The sequence below is a fragment of the Anolis carolinensis genome, chromosome 5 (genome assembly GCF_035594765.1).
Source record: "Anolis carolinensis isolate JA03-04 chromosome 5, rAnoCar3.1.pri, whole genome shotgun sequence".
In the NCBI taxonomy this organism is placed as follows: Eukaryota; Metazoa; Chordata; class Lepidosauria; order Squamata; family Dactyloidae; genus Anolis; species Anolis carolinensis.
In genome coordinates this window covers 65627373-65641861 of record NC_085845.1, presented here as the reverse complement: position 1 = coordinate 65641861, position 14489 = coordinate 65627373, and the positions used below count along the sequence as shown (strand labels likewise).

Genomic DNA, 14489 nt, shown 5'->3' with positions numbered 1-14489 from the left:
ACATGGAAGTTGAGCTCCCCATACCCAAACTGATTATTTTGATATTAATCAGCTATTCGGTAGCTTATAACATTATTAATTAATACCTAGGAGCCGCGGTGGCACAATGGATTAAACCCTTATGCTGGCTGAACTGCTGACCTAAAGGTCTGTAGTTCGAATCTGCGAGACAGGGTGAGTTCCCATCTGTCAGCCCCAGCTTCCCATGTGGGGACATGAGAGAACTCTTTTTTTTTTTTTTTTTTTAAATAAATTTTTATTTTTTAAAACACAAAAAATACATACCGTAGACATACAAAACATTTACAATTCCCACCACCAACACGAGGATTGTTTTCTTTTTACATATTCATTTCTTTATGAGACAATTTTTATATCTTTATCTTAATCCATTTCCAACCTATATACTATATAACATTTGTATCTTATTTCTTATGGCTTGATCTCCAGATTGATTCATGATATAGTTCTTTACCATTGTCCATCTTTCTTCCATTTCTCTTGTTCTATTTTCATTAGTTTTTACAACATTTAGTTTCACATTCATAATTTCAAATTCCATTTGCTCCACCATATATTGGTACCATTTATTTACTGTCCATTTTGATTTATCTTTCCACCCTAATACTATTACTGCTTGTGCACATTCAATTATTGCTTCTTTTATTTCCCTTTTATTTCCCATTTCCTCTCTTTTCCCTAATACCGCTATTTCCTTTGTTATGACCCACTCATTTCCTAGTATTTGATTTGACTCATTTTGTATAGTCTGCCAAAAATATTGTACATGTTCACATTCCCACATCATGTGCATAAACCGCCCTTTCTGATGACATCCATGCCAGCAGTGACTACTCCCCTTTTTATAGTAGTATGCTAATTGGCAGGGTGTACGATACCATTTGTGCAATATTTTCCTCCTCATTTCTCGTACTCTGGTATTCCTTTTCATCCCTATTGTCTCTACCACATTTCTCATCTCTTGTTCTGTGATTTGCAGCTCCGTTTCCCACATACTTTTCAGATCCCGTATTATACATCCATCAGCCTCTATGAGCATTGTATATATTTTGCTGGCCTGTGCCTTCTTTCCTTCCCCCTTTTCTCTTATTATCTTTTCAAAGGCGTTATCTTCTCTCTTAACCATATTAATATTTTCTTTTATTTTGCAATATGCACAGATTGCTCTTATCTGTAACCAATTTTCTTCTCCAAGCCATTGTTTAATTTTATTTTCTCTTACCGTTCCCTCTCTGTCATATAGTTGTTCTAGTCTCTCTATTCCTTTTTCCTTCAATGTTTGAATATTTCTATTCATATTTGATTCCTTATCCTTATTGATTATCCATACTGTTGACATTTTAGATTTTAAGCTACTTATTCTCCCTTGCCATTTCTTCCACACTTGCATTGTTCCTTTCATTGGTCCTATTAATTTATCTATATTTCTCTTATCCCATTTTCTAAAGATTATTTCTTCACAATTAACTCCATTCATTTCCTTTTCAAATCTCACCCATTTTTTATTTGTCACTTGTAATTCTATTGCTCTTTCAATTTGGAAGGCATCACTATATAGCTCTAGGCATGGACAGCCCCATCCCCCTTTCATTTCTTTTGCAATTATCAATTTTTTCCTTACTCTTGGTCTTTTCCCTCCTTCAACCCAATAATTTAGTTTCCTATCCCATTCCTTTAATTTTGCCATGGGAGGAATTCCTGGGAGAGCCTGAAATAAATACATCATTTTTGGAATTATCAATATTTTCAATGCCCTTATCCTAGACATCTGTCTCAAATTTTTATTCTTCCACCTACTCATTTGTTTTAACATTCTCTTCCATGCCATTCTATAATTTCCATCTATTATTTTATCAAGTGTCTTAAATATCCAAATTCCCAAATACTTCATCTTTTTAATACCCAATTTTAAACCTGATTCCTTCCTTATCTCTAATTGTTCCTTCGGTGGCGTATTAATAAATAATATCTCTGATTTCTCCATATTTACTGATAGCCCTGATACTTTTTTAAACTCCCTCAATATTATTTTCATTGATTTAATCATTTCCCTTGGTCTCTGTGTTAAAATTATTGCATCGTCCGCATACAGGTTCAATCTCAACTCCTCCTTCCTCCCAATCTTATACCCTTCCCATGTTTCATCCATCCTTATTTTATATGCTAGGGGTTCTATTACCAGAGCAAATAACATTGGGGATAATGGACAACCTTGTTTGGTCCCGTTCTCAATTTGAATGTTTTCCGTTCTTTGTCCATTCACTCTAATACAAGCCGTATTCTCCCTATATACATTTTTAATCATTTCACAGAAATTATTCCCCAAATTTAGTTCTTTACATAATCTATACAGATATTCATGGTTTACTTTGTCGAAAGCTTTATACACATCTAACTTTAGAATTGACAATTTTCTTTTTGTTTTTGTCGCATGACAAATCACATTAACAACATTTCTTATTGGTTCACTGATACTCCGCCCTTTAACAAATCCATATTGGTCTTCTCCTATAATCTTTGGTAGAATAATTTCCAATCTATTTGCTATGATTTTCATGAATATCTTATAATCTTGGTTTACTAAACTGATCGGACGATATGATTCTGGGAGCTCCGGTTGTCTATCTGGCTTCAGAACTGGAATAATTTCAGAAAGTTTCCATGTTTCCGGGACAATACCTCTCATATATACCTCATTAAACATTTCAGCCATATATGGTACCAACTCATGCATAAAGGTCTTATAAAATTCTGCTGTATATCCATCTATACCAGGTGCCTTATATTGTTTCAGTCCTTTAATTACCTGAATTACTTCTTCCTGTGTTATTTCATCATTTAGCATAATTTTATCCTCCTCATTTACTTTATTCCCAATTTTTATTTCTTCATTATTCACCTGTTCTTTTTGGTACAACTCCCTGTAAAAATCTCTCATTATTTCTTCGAGTTCCTTTCTTCCATCTTTCACCAATCCATTTTTATCTTTAAGTTTTGTTATACATGACTTTTCCTTTCTCCTCTTTAAATATCTCACCATTTGTTTCATTGATTTTGTACCCCATCCATTAATTCGTTGCCTCACACTCTGTCTCATTTTGTTCCATTGCACCTCATCCATTAATTCCAATTCTTTCTTTTTCTGCCTTAATATACTATTTATATTTCTTCTCCTCGTTATTCTCAATTGTTCTTGTATTGATTCAATTTCTTTTATACATTTTTCTCTTTTCTCTCTCCAACTTTTCCTTATGTAGGACTCAATACTAAAACATTGACCTCTTAATACACTTTTAAATGAGTCCCACACCACAGTTTTAGATAACTCTCCATTATCATTTATTCTATAATATTCTTTTATCTCCTCCTGAAGCTTCAATTTATATTCATCTTTTTCTGTTACCACCGAATTATATCTCCAAATTCTTTGACTAATCTCATTACTCAATCCCAAGGTTGCAATCAGAGGACTGTGGTCTGACAAAAATATTGGTTTCCTTTCTACCTTCTTTATTTGGGCTTTGCTTGCTTTATTTAGTAAGATATAATCTATACAGCTAAATTTATTGTGTCTTGCTGAATAAAAAGTATCCCTAATACTTTGATTTGCGTGTGCATCCACCATATTAAGCTTATTTACATTTATTGCTTTTTTATTTTTTTTAGTTAAGTCCAAATTGAAATCGCCTGCCCAAATCAATGTCCCTTCCGCATAATTATCCAGCTTCTTTTTAGTATTCAATATATACTGTTTTGTGTTTCTGTTCGGTGCATATATCACAGCTAATGTTATTTTAACCTGATTTATCTTGCCTTTCACAAAAACTGTTCTTCCTTCCCTATCTCTTTGAACATCAAGCTCCTGAAATGGAACATTTTCATTGATTAGAATTGCTACCCCTCGTGAGTTCCCTGTCCCTCGAGATTCATAAATTCTATTCCATGTTTTATCTTTAATCAATTTATCCCTCCCCCTCTTTTTATGAGTTTCCGATAACATTATCACATTTATCCTACATTCCTTTGCCATTTTCAACATCCTATAAATCTTAAGATCTGCCATTCCATTTATATTCAGTGCCAATATAGTTAAATCACCCATTTGTTTTGTATAATTCCATTTTTATCTCTCCCCCTTGTCTCTTCAGTTTCTTTTCTTCTCCTCTCCCCCTTTTTGCCCCCCTCCCTGGATCCCCATTGTGCCCCTTTCCCCTCAGAGTCCAGTCCTTTCCCTTCTCCCATCAGAGAAGGACTCGAAAGAGTTCTATTCTCTTCCCTTCCCAGACTCCACTTGGCGGCTGCGTTGCCCTTCGCCAGTTCCCACACCTGCAAATTATTTTAACCCAGTTTATCAAAGTGGTTTTTTACATCTTGGATCTTGTTTCCATTCTCCTTGTTTCCTCTTTCAGCTTTTGCTTTTTTAGTTCTCTCAATTGTTTTTCCAAAGTTCGTATTTGGTCTAAGTCCATTTGCTTCAAATTTCTTAAGTCTATAGTCTCTTGTAAATCTTGACCATGCTCTCCTTCCCTATTCATCAAGTCTCCAATAACAGATATACTCTGAGTCGAGCATGATTCTATTTGCCCGCCTCTGTCTGCAGCTTCCAGCTCTGTTGATCTTATCTGTCCAGCTGCCTGAAGAGTGTCCTTGGCCTTCTTACTCCCCTTTTTTCTTTTGAAGCTTCTATGGACCTCTTCATTATCTGACTCCTCCGTCTCATCCGATACTCCCCCTTCTGTACAAAATCTCAGAAGTCTAAGCATGGTCTTTCCACTAGCCAAATCAGTAGCTTTATATAATTTACCATCTCTATAGACGATCAGGGTGGCAGGAAAAGCCCAAGTATATCGCTGGTTCTTCCCCTCCAGGACTTTTGTAATTTCTTTCATCTGTGCTCTTTTATCCAGTGTCTCTGATGAAAGATCAGACATGAGAGAACTCTTCCACAGGATGGTAACACATTTGGGCATCCCCTGGGCAATGTCTTTGTAGATGACCAATTCTCTCACACCAGAAGTGACTTGCAATATGTTCTCTATTTGCTTCTGACATGATAAAAAAGTTAATACCTGGGCCTACCAATGTTACGAATATATGTCACAACTGGGACAACATCCATTAATGTCAGTCAGAAGCACAATGGTAGACTGAAGCTGGATCTACGCTGTCACTGATTTTTAACGCACATTATACTACTCATTTCCCCAAAGTATTTTCATACTTAATTATTTTGGCACTACCTTACTAGCCATATCTTGTACTTTCTTCATTATCCAGTATTTCAAAATATACTATACAGAAGTACAAGTTTGGAAGATTTGGGGGTATAATAAAAAGAGTTTCACTAGTACCATAATAGCAGCTATCAAGATTAAGAAAACTGAACCATGTAGAAAAATATTTTATTTTCAACATTTTCGACTTGATGCCTACAGCAATTTTAATATATTTGTTTTCAGCTTGTTAAGTTGCCATACTACAAACAGAATAGCATTCATTATGAAAACAAAGCTACCATTGTAAAGTTTTGCTGTTGGGTGCCTTCATGTCCATTCTGAGTTATGGTGGCCCCAAGGTGATGTTACCACAGGGTTTTCTTGGCAAGATTTGTTCAGAAGGATTTTGCCATTTATCGGAGGCAGAGAGCAGGTGACGTAAGCAAAGTAATCCAATTGGTTTCCATAACATTGGTAATCAGGAATCCTAGCTCAACACTCAAATCACCATATCATGCTGGCTCTATACGGAAATATATGAAACTATAGTTACACTAAACTAAATAATGTTTAGTACTCTGCTTTTATCAGAATTGTAATTCTAATTATAATGTTACTATGATTTTAGACAGTTTTATTTGGTTTTGTTTTATTTATTCTCCTAGCAATTCATCCTCTACAGCAATGCTATGAATTCATCATTATTTGGCCTATGCAACCATGTATTTCACTTCTTCTAGAGTAAGCTGAAGACAAACAGATTTCAAAAATGGAAATAAAGGCAAATAATTAGTAGTTTTACAGGCCAAGACAAAACATTGATATACTTAAATCCCTTCATTGAAGGATTTAAGTATAAAAGAGGGCAGCCTCTCCCTGTGAATTCCATACCAGTGAGGAAATGGCTGGACCTCAGGAAATAATTAAGAGTATTAATGGTAACACAACATGACCTGGCAGCTAAGCAGACTTTTAAAACACTTACTTTAATATGATAAAGTCTTTGTAAATGAAATGGAAAGAATGCTGATGTGCAAAGCTAAAGCGATACAATGACAACAATAATTTGCAAAACGTATGTAATGTTTGTCACAACCTTGTTGACAAGATTACCAAAACAGAAAGAAGAAAAATACAGATATAATAGAGCATGAGGAAGAATAAAATTTAGTCCTTTGGAGATAACTGAGGAAAGCAAGAGAAATACACACAAGCTACATGCAATGGCCAAGATTGTACAATGCCCAGTGTAATGTTAGAGTTCCAAAGATTCCCCAGAACTCATGATTTTGCTTCAGAGTGACCATGGTGTAGGTGGTGGAGCAAGAAAGTGGCTCAGAAAATCATCTGGATATGCAGATTGAGGACATCTTCTGCTGAGATCTGCTGTGTCTCAATAGATGAAGTCACTGGTATTTATCTGGCTACAAGGCATGCCCAGATGCTTCCTGGATCCTTCACTCTCTCCACTAGCCATAAGTAGAGGCTATTACAGGACAAATATGGGGGCATTTGTCATAGCAGCAGCTGAAGAGAATTCCAGACTTCATAACAAGCAAAAATAAACACATGCAAGTGTGATGGAACTACTATCTGTGCTGTCCCTGTAGTTCCAACCCCTCGACTGTCACTCACATTGCCCTTTTATCCTTAGGATCTCTCCCTTGATCACTTGGTTCTAAAGGTGACCTCTCTATTGGACAGGTGGCTGTGTTGATCAGTGGGTTCAGCATGGTAAAATAAGACCGCTTCACCTTTTAAATTATTAAATGAAAACAGACACAGTTGAAAAAAAAACCCCAGTAAAATGTATTATATAAGAACAAAGTTAAACATGACTCCGAACCCTTTCACATACCTGCTCCAAAACCTTATTCAGCAATTTCTTTCTTTTTAACTGGTCCTCACTCTGTTGTATCTGACTGCTCCAACTAAAACTCTTTTACATTTTTATTATTTTATTTGAGTCGATTTTTACCCCACTTTTCTCCCGCACCAAGACGAGACTCAAAGCTGCTAACTAACATTATAATAAGAACATACAAAGTAAAAATTAAAACAGATTAAAACCCGATAAATTCCTTATAGCAACCTGATTATCTAAAACTGTCAGCGATAAAACCCTATTTACAAATATAACATACATATCTAAAATGGTTAATTAACCCCATTGGGAGCCAAATTCCCATACTTTAGGATCTACATACATGCCTCTAGTTTATAGCCCTTTCTCCTGTGATCTCTCCTTTACAGGTCCTGTGAAGGAGAACTGTGATCGGCTGGATCCACTCAGGCTTGCCCAGTTCCTTGCTTTATAGCAGGTGTAAGCAGCTTGTATATTCCACCAACAAGATGCTCGCTAGGGTTGCCAGAGTGAAAAATAAGGATTGCTTCTGCTTGTTAACAGGTTGCATGACAAGTAACATCTGCTAAAATTCCCTTTTCTACACAACCAATAAAAGTAGAGTAGTTATTTCCACTTTTCAACTAGGCAATCGTAATGCTGGCTTAAGTGAACCAGAGGCAGAGAATTAACCAGAAACCATTCCAGAAGAGGAGTGCTGAAAATAATATAAAAAAAGAACACAGGCAACAAATCCTTCCTCAATTCATCTGCAGACAAGACAACAGATTTGGCAAAAGGTCTGTCTCTTTCCATTTGTTTCTAGGACTGTACCAAATTTGCATCTACCAAGAGTGTAAAGGATTGAATTGTATTGCTGCAGTTAGGGGCTTATGTGTTTCAAAGCTACTCCATTAAAAGCTCCATACAGAGAAAATTTTGGGAGAGAATTCATCTTGTTACAGTCACACATTTCATATTTAATAACATTTTCAGATGTGAAAGCATTTGAAGAATATGGTTAGAACATTGTGAGTTGAACTGCAAGAATAAATTGGGCCAACAACTCCTATTCGGATTGGGTTAGATTAATTCTGTGGGGGAAAAGACTCCTCATTTTGTGTTCCCTCCAGCCTTTACAATCTTATGTAACAGTCTCAAAGAAATGCAGCCAAATGAACATCATTATGGTGTATTACATAAAATAGACTGTAAAAAAGCAGACACAATGGTTTATCTCAGAAGTGTAGCAGTAAGAAAGGCAAAATGAGCAACACTGACCCCAAATAAAAATTATTTTATCTGAAGAAATTTTATTCCGTATCCTCCAGTTCTAGTGTTGCCATACCTTTAAATTAGAGTTGTGCATTTAGAAATATTGTTCAGGGGCATGCAAAATTACCAAGAGAATGTGAACACAATTAAAAAAAAGAGTTCAGAGTATGAATGCTTTTTGGTGTCTTAGGACTTTATCACACGAGGCTGATAAAGCGCAATTACAGAAGGATAAAAGCACATTTGGTTGGAATCTTATATTTCTTTCCATGGTCACATTTTGCTTGAATCATGATTCAATTGTCACTTTTCATTGATAGGAAAAAAAACTCATCAATGAATCCAGTATTGCTGCTTTTCCACCACTTTTCCTTGTGTGATAATGTCCTTCTCCTGCAGTTCCAATATTACAAAGTGAAGGAAGGTCTTACAAAAATATTTAAACTGCACAAATGTGCATTTGTGGCAAAATAGAGGAGGGAGGAAAATTAAAAAAAAAACGAAAGCATGCAAGTAGGTAGGGCAAACATGGGTAGGAAGCAGGAATTCACATCAACAAAGTGCCAGCATCACGCAATTGTGGCAAGCTATGAAAGTGACTGTTCCAATAACTGTATGTTTCATTTGCTTAAAAAATGATTGCAAAAGGACAACAGGCCAGGCCAGTGTCATAAGGTCCTTACTTTCTGCAGTGCTAGAAAACTGGAGAATGAATGAAAATTTCATTGAAAGTGATAGAATTTTTATTGGGGAAGGAGTAATGCTTCCATATGGCCCCACTTCCAGAATTCCACCTCTAGCTTATCTGCATAATCCAGTGTTTGTCAACCTGGAGGTCAGGATCTGGGGGGGGGGGGGTCATGAAGGGAGTATCAGAAGGTCACCAAAAACCATCAGAAAACACAGTTCTAATGGTCTTAGGAACCCCTTTGAGAGAGAAGGCTGAATGTAGGTGAAATACAACTCCAAAACACAACGTCAATGCCCAGATATTTACATTACAATTCATAATTATAACAGTACTTCATAACTTCATTATGAAGTAGCAATGAAAATAATTGCACAACATGAGGAACTATATTAAGGGGTCGCAGCATTATTAAGGTTGAGAACCACTGACATAATCATATGTCCCAAACAGTGGCTTCTGCCTTCCTTTTAGGATTTTATTTGTTTATGTTGTCAAGATGTAAAAAAAAATGACATAAATCAAACAGGAATCAAGGTGCTCCATTGATATGTTTGACTTTCACACTTCTGTACTTAAGTTAAGAATTCAACATCCACTGGAGTCTACTTTTAATTTTCTCTTATGCTATAATGACTATAGCCAGGCATAAGGATTTTTTTTTTGCATGATTAGATTGGTATGGATGACTTTACCATCTCCTAAGCAGGAAAAAGTGTCCAGGGAGATAGTATCCAGATAATAAGTTATCTCCACTGCCTCTGATGTAGCAGTCATTTAACTTGCCCTCCTGCTCTTTTGCCTATGTAACAAGCAGAGCCAGTTCTGCCCACAGTAGGTGAAGTGGTTGCTGCAGCCTAGGATCAAGCAAGTCTATTCATGCTTTCATTGCCAAAGAGGTGTTCTCGACTTTGGTGTCCATCTGCTGAAGGTTATCAGTCAAATGCAATCCCCACCTAGCCTGCTCCTATGACTAATCAAGAAGACTACGTACAAAAAGTGTCTTCTTGCATTTTCTCAACATCCCTGAACTGTTAAGTTCAAACAAACCATTCAAAACGTGCCCTCGGTTGTGAAAAAAAAATCACAATATTTCAAACTGGAGGCAAAAGTGAATTTCAAAGCCCCGAGGCCCTTTCAGTGGAATTCCTCCTGGTACATTCCTCTGATATATTGAAAGGGACGATTCTGTTGATCATATCCTTGGCAATGTTACTATGGCATGATGCCACCCTGGAGATTTCTGCATGCCAGAAAAATATCCAACTCCTCTGCATTTATAACAGAGGCTTTATAATTGTGCTTAGATCCTTTCAAGAGGAGTCAAGTGCTAAAAGTTTGTGGATGAAAGTTTCAGTGATATTTTAAAAAGCAACTGTTAAGGTTTCAAGAAGTCCTACAGTTCAAGAGATTATATTGTATTTCAGCACACTTTATCACAGCGGAACTTCATGAAGCAGTTACAATAGTGTGAGGGTCTATATTTTTTGAAACCTTGATCTGGAAAGTTCAACCACAATCCCACGTCAAAACTTTTGGCCAAAAAGAACTCATTAGTTTTAACCTATGGTCAACAGGGAGCCTTTGGCTTACCCTCAACTGCTGGTCAGGAAATTCTTTATCTGAGAACACAATAAATCCATAAAACCCGCACACTACAGCAAGGATGAGGAAATTCTGGACTTTTAAATGTAATTCTGGTCCTTTAAATCCAATCATACCACTTATTTGACATGCTGCCAAGGGCCAATGGGGTTTAGAATCCAACAACCTCTGGCAAACTGCATGTACATTGAAGGAAACACTTAATTTTGCAGCACTGTTGGCCAGTTGTCTTAAGTCATTAATTGTGAAGGCAGGTATGAGTAATGAGTTTGGAGAAAACTCTAGTTTGTTAAGTGGGACAGCTGCATGCAGTGTCTCCTATGCCTTCATGGGGAGAAGGTATTCTGTTTTAGTATGTTTTATGGTATTTCCATGATGTAACAGAAATCACTAGCTGGATTTTACTGAGGCAAATATACTCATTGTAGTTACATACTGTAGCTATGTAGTGTCTCCTGGCCCAGCTCTCATTTACTGGGCAGCAGCAACTGGAAGTAACAAGGGTCTGTTGTCCTTTTGATCAAGGAGCAGCTGATTGATGGTTCTACTCCCTCCTTTGCCTGATTTCCAATGCAAGAACTAGAGACACAGGCCCTATTGCAATTCTCCTTATTCTGGGGATTATTCAAGTAAGAGAGGGTGGGAATGTCATCAGCTGCTTACCGAATGTAAGCTGAATAGACCCTAGTTACTTGCAGTTGCTGCCCAGTAAGTGAGACTATTGGACTTTCATAGTTCCTTCATATTCCCTAAACAAGTGAATTAATCAGCCACAAATACACAACTCTGGGTTATTTCATAACTGCCTTAGCAAAATACACGTACCATCCATTTTATAATGAGAAAAGCAGGAATTAGTAAACTGACAAACTCTTTCCAGACATGAGTTAGAGCAGGAAGGATCCTAGGGCTCTTACTGGAATTTGAAATTCACAATGAACCGAAAACATTTTTCTAATAAAAACAAACTCTTGCTTAGCAACATAAATAGCAAACAGAATATGTGTTTACGAAGACCTGCCTAATTTATGTATATTTTCATTTAGTTCAAAGTTATGTTATTAGCATGCTATATGGTTTTGGATACTTTGGAAAAGAATGCTATAACCCCAAATTGTCTCTCATGCCAATAAATGTGCTATATTTAGTAAAGGTAAAGGTTTCCCCTGACATTAAGTCTAGCCGTGTCCGACTCTGGGGGTTGGTGCTCATCTCCATTTCTAAGCCGAAGAGCCGGCGTTGCCCCTAGACACCTCCAAGGTCATGTGGTAGGCATGACTGCATGGAGCACCATTACCTTCCCGCCAGAGCGATACCTATTGATCTACTCACATTTGCATATTTTTGAACTGCTAGGTTGGCAGAAGCTGGGGCTAACTGCGGGAGCTCACTCTGCTCCCCGGATTCGAACCGCTGACCTTTCGGTCAGCATGTTCAGCAGCTCAGCGGTTTAGCCCACTGCGCCATGGGGGGTTCCCTGCTTTATTCAGTACCTGAGTACTTTTTGCCCATCTCTATATATCATGATAGCCAAATATGCACTTATCTGATGCCATCTACTCTTCCAAATACATTAGAACACAAGAAACGCCATGCTAAACTAGTCCAAAGTCTTATATAATCTAGTAGTGTTCTGTTCCCATAGTAGACCACCATTGCTACTATATAGCCTATGGAACCCTTGCCAGCAAGAAATGAGCACAACTGCAGACTCTCTCATTTTCCAATAGAAGTATATTGCCTTTTGACATATGGCCAGGTTGACTAGTAGTCACTAGAATAGGGCCCGGTTTTTGTTTCATATGTCTCATTCATGCTTTTGTACCGTATTGTTTATTCGTGTTGCACGGTATGGCAGACCCCTCCCCACACAGATAAAGCAATGAAACGAAAGTGAAAGCAGCACAAAACCGTTTGTTTCGCTGCTGTTCGTTCCTCTGCCTGCCGCGCTTGTTGCCTCTTGCTTGCCTCAGTACCTGCCTTGCAGCCTGCTTATTATTTAACCTCAGGTCTCCTCTGCAGATCGAGAGGGAGATCTCTCAGAATCATTGGTATCTTAAGCCCTTTGGTTAGAGGGCAGGACCAGCAGGGAAAGAAGGGGATTTTATTTATCGAAAGAAAAAAATCCCTAAAATTCGTGGGATGACCCAAACCTTGTAAGAGTTGCTGGGTTAAAAGTGGCAGATATGACCTCCATGTGTGGTGATTTTCACCCTTCTAGCTCTAAAACTAAGCAGAAGGGGAGCCTGGGCAGCCTGTCCATTGCCGCCAATGGGATGAATGCATTTATATATTCCGATGGTGAAACCAAAGAGTTCATTCAGATGGGCGCCGGTTTCGGAAGTGGCAGACAGAAACGCAAATGGAGCCATATGAATAGAACAAACAGAAACAGGTAGCAATTTTATACAAATGCACAAAACTAGTAGTCACTGATGGCCTAGAAATACGTTGACTAGAAGTCAATGAATGCATTTCTTCCCTTTCCAAGTTGGTAGACATCACTACATCTTGTGGTTAAGTCTACAATTTAGCTATATGCTTCTTCTTTCATCTGTCCTCAATATTATCTTCAAACATGACATTTCTTTTATGCAAACATCTTTGTGATGGTGTAGTGCAATGCTGCTTTGAATCGATATAGCGGGGGAGTGGCAGGATAAAAATACAGTAAAATAAAAATGCAAATGCTTAGCTTTCTGTTAAATCAGAAACGGCCATATCATGGTGTAGGTAAAACTGAGCTTGATGTTCTTTGCAGCAATGTGTAGTGTATATCATTTTCTGGTTCACTTTTCTAGTGCTCTTTCTAAGTTTTAGTGTGCAATGCTGCAGAACAGAACTGATTGAACTAAACTGATTCATGCCCTTTGTTCAAGGCTAACTAGCTATGCAGCTAGGTGGAATGAAAGGAAACTGTCTGTGACGAACCATGGCTGGAAGAATGCATCCGATCACAGCCTGAAATTTAAAAAACAACAACTCTAGATAATGTTTGGACACAAGGGACTGAGATACAGTGGCATAAAGCTCAGTAAGAAACTAAAGAGAAAACTTTTAAAATACTAGTATGTAAATAAGGGTGAAAAAAGCCGCACAACTCGCTGATCAGATATGGCATTGGGGCACGATGAACCTTGATACTGTTTTTAAAAATAGCAATTCAAGGCTGAAATCTTGAAACACATATACTAGAGAGTGCACTGTTGTGTGTTGGACGTGGCCAACGGTCTCCTAAGACAAGCTACTGCTTTTACACTACCATTTATGACTGTAATGTTTACTAATTCATGGCAAATATTTTAGTAGACATAATTATTATTATTTGTTTTTTGTTGGCTGTCTCCTAAAAATCTTATATTGGATTAACTGTTTGAATTGAATTGTTTGGCGTACATTTTATTTTCATTTTGAGAAACAATTGCACTTCCAAGTATTTTGATATTGTTTGGACTTTGTGCAGCTGCTGGGAGAAACCCATCTAACAACTGGGAATGTACTTTCAACCACCATAATGACACTGAGTTCTACATTTCATTTATATATGAAACAGGTGCTTAACTGGATGCATTTTGAGTGTTCTTTAATTTCACTCCTGGACACATTTATTAGGAAGGAGATGTAATTGATTTGCATAAATTCTATTACAAAGATTCAGGTTCTTAGGGATCACTGTACATGTTTTCCGGACAACAGAAATATGTCTGCATAATCTGTGCACCTGCAGAATAACAAGTGAGAGCTTTGTTTTTCTTTTTTGTGAAAGACTCCACTAAAAACACACACAAGCATAATTCTTGGTTATGATTAACATCTGTACTTTAATGGCTGTTGTACAGCT

General features: G+C 37.3%; 1 protein-coding gene and 1 long non-coding RNA gene across 28 annotated transcripts in view; one reads left to right on the top strand and one right to left on the bottom strand.

The window, feature by feature from the left end:
* The window catches only part of tenm3 (teneurin transmembrane protein 3), a 1793546-nt gene that overhangs the window by 28807 nt on the left and 1750250 nt on the right, over positions 1 to 14489 (bottom strand). The window lies entirely within an intron of this gene.
* The window catches only part of LOC103280804 (uncharacterized), a 35390-nt gene that overhangs the window by 1405 nt on the left and 19496 nt on the right, over positions 1 to 14489 (top strand). For all 3 annotated transcript variants that reach the window (XR_010006771.1, XR_010006770.1, XR_010006772.1), the window contains exon 2: positions 7491 to 7880. This is a non-coding gene — a long non-coding RNA (uncharacterized LOC103280804). The remainder of the gene's footprint in view (positions 1 to 7490; positions 7881 to 14489) is intronic.